The sequence below is a fragment of the Hyla sarda genome, chromosome 1 (genome assembly GCF_029499605.1).
Source record: "Hyla sarda isolate aHylSar1 chromosome 1, aHylSar1.hap1, whole genome shotgun sequence".
Classification (NCBI taxonomy): domain Eukaryota; kingdom Metazoa; phylum Chordata; class Amphibia; order Anura; family Hylidae; genus Hyla; species Hyla sarda.
Window position 1 is genome coordinate 30,996,048 of NC_079189.1, and position 3,030 is coordinate 30,999,077.

At 44.7% G+C, this 3,030-nt stretch overlaps 1 long non-coding RNA gene across 1 annotated transcript; it reads right to left on the bottom strand.

Annotated features, from left to right (window-relative positions):
- Positions 1–405: 405 nt before the first annotated feature.
- On the bottom strand, positions 406–1,529 carry LOC130331799 (uncharacterized). Its single transcript, XR_008874654.1, has 3 exons — positions 1,256–1,529; positions 873–1,072; positions 406–772 (listed from the first exon to the last, which is right to left on the bottom strand). It is a non-coding gene; the product is annotated as an uncharacterized LOC130331799 (long non-coding RNA).
- Between the last annotated feature and the right edge of the window lie 1,501 nt (positions 1,530–3,030).

Sequence of the window (3,030 nt, forward strand, 5' to 3'; positions counted from 1 at the left end):
GTCCCAGCAGCAGGACCTCCACGATCAGACATTTTATCCCCTGTCCTTTAGATAGGAGATAAGATGTCTAGGGACAAAGTATCAATTTAAGGGCCAGTGCACGTAGCCAAAAGTTGATCCTTTGCAACCGTATGACCCCTAGCAAGTTAACTGCATGAGACCCGTTCATCAAAAAAAGGCTTGTGCACGGACCTTGCTGGGTGTCCTATGGTTGCCTTGGCAACTGCACCACCCAACACCAGTTGCCTCTCTCGGCTCCACATTGTGCAGATCGAGCAGCTTTAGACACTTAAAAAAAAGAAAGAAAAACTCATGTCATTTACATTTTACTAACACTGTTTTTCACACACAGAATTAAAAAAAATGAGTCGAACAAGTTAAAGAACAGTTTAAAAAAAGGGAAACTTTATTTATTATTTATAAAAGTGTTTGTGTAGGGATTTTTTGTAACCTCCCATCACTCACAAAGAGCGTACAGTAACTAACTCAGGACAGGAAAAACCTCCAGAGGGGAGGAAACCTGTAGGGAATCCATGGCTACTGTATTGCCCTTCCTCTGGGCATACTAAAGGAGATTACCTCTAGAATTTGGGCCAATGTGTCTGTGTATGTTCGTGATTCGAGGGGCTGTGCCTTCATCCAACTTCTTGCTGTAGGTCCGGAAATCTAGGCCTTCATCCAACATCTTGCTGTAGGTCCGGAAATCTAGGCCATCATCCAACTTCTTGCTTTAAGTCCGGAAATGCTACTCCACATGCTGGAAATAATGCATCTAAGATAGGAAAACAAAAGAGAGATTATTTACATGTTTATTATAGAAATGCACATGGAACTGCACTAAAACCTTTTGGACACAACAATGTGATACTTACCAGTCACAGTCATGTTTTTGACTTCACATTCCCGCGTCCCTACAGTGTCCAGCACCGACCCCTCACTGATGGAGAATGAGCAGGAGCAGTGTTATATCTGCTCAGTGCTGCTCTCTGGTGGACAATGGTTATGACATCACATGTGTGACACGCTGTTACCTCCTGGGAGTTCTATTTGAGCAGTGCTGCTCTCTGATTGGCTGAAAATCAAAAAAGCTTTCTAATATGTTCTGTATGACTGTTATCTAAGTTATTTTGGGCAATTTTTTATTAAAATGGCGCTGCTCCCTATGGGTGTGAAATATTTGTTTCTCCTAACCAGGCATTCTGTATATGTAATATAATTTGGTGGCCCCAACAGCCTCGGCCCATAGGTTTCTTACATAGATCAGTGCGGCTCCGGCAGGCTCAATAAGCAGCGCTGGTCGCCAGGATGTCTGACAAGTGACGTCCCTGACGTTGGGGTCTGCAGCGTAGGATGTCACTCGTCAGACGTCCCGGCAGCCATTGATTTAAAGTGGTCGTGGCTCCTGCTGCCAGTTCAAGATCAGACACCATGGCCTTAGATTGACGTACTGCATCAGTGATCCCCTGTGGCTGTCCACCTGTTGCAAAACTACAACTCACAGCATGCCTTCGGCTGTCAGGGCATGCTGGGAGTTGTAGTTTTGCAACACCTGGACAGACATCTGTCAGAAGGGGGGGGGGGGGACGTGCCAAAGATAAAGCAATGTGGGCTCTGTATAACGCCACACATTAATGGTGTTTAATCCCAGCCTAAGCCTAGGAACAGAAACAATTTTTGTTTGAGTTTTTTTGGGGCAAGAAAAAAAAAAAACACCACAAAATCTGCCCCCCCCCCCCCTCATTTCTTTTCTTCCAAGATGCCATCTTTGTGGACTTTTTACCAAAAACACTGGGGGAGATTTATCAGAACCTGTGCAGAGGAAAAGTGGTTGCCCATAGCAACCAATCAGATTGCTTCTTTCATTCAAGAAGCGATCTGATTGGTTGCTATGGGCAACTGGTCAATTTTCCTCTGCAGAGGTTTTCATACATCTCCCCCAATGTGTATTATTATTATTATTATTATTATTATCATTATTATAGGCAGTTTTTTGGGGGGCTTTTTTTCTCTCGGCATTCCACAGATTTGATACCCTAAAAACTCCCTAAAAGGAAGAAAACACCATTAGTGTCTGGTGTTTCATGTTACCCTATTGATTCCAACCTAACATGTGCCCACAACGAGCATGGTGTTTTTTTTATGAGAAACACGCCAAGTGTAATCCCAGCCTAAATGATTGTTTTCACAACAGCTTGGAACAGGCGGCAGGCTGTGCTATATATTTGCATTGCTGCGGCGTACAGCACGTGCCGCATTTATTTGGCGGCTTTCTGATGGCAAATATGGCTTTTTGCGCTGGCGAATGCAGCGGGCACTTACTGGGCGTGGTTTCCTAGGTGCACAGTTTACGCACTGATTTATGACTTACAACTTTTGCGGAACAACCCCTCCGGCCGTGACCAGACTGACCGAGCTAATGACCAAGATGCCGCAGTGAATGGCTTTCTTTCTGTGACACCCGTCATGCCCATTGAAAGCAACGGGCGCTTTGTTTGCCTGTGTCCTACAGAAGGTGCCGGTCACTGACAGAATGCAATGGGATGCCTGCTAGGGTTTTCACCTTTCTTGCAAAAAAAAAAACAAAAACAGCCATGCTAATTTGCATAATTAATCATAAATGCGTGACATCAGAGGAAGTGATAGAAGATATACAATTCATGCGAAGGGGAATGAAATGGCACAGGGGGGATAAAAGGGGCGATTGAGATGGCACAGGGACCCTGCCTGTTCAGCAGCTCGGGCCGCGGCCACCAGAGCTGGTGCAAGGATTTTTGCCACCCTAGGCAAAACCTCATTTTGCCCCGCCCTTTAGTCTCACCCCTTTGCACCGCTCACCTGTTCAACCCCTTAAGGACGGACCCATTTTTTACCTTAATGACCAGGCTCTTTTTTAAAATTTGACATGTGTCCCTTTAAATGGTAATAACTTTAGAACGCTTTTTCTGAGCGGAATGATTGTGACTTTTTTCGTGACATATTGTACTTTATATAAGTGGTGCATTTTTGTTGACACATGCAGAAATGTTTGTG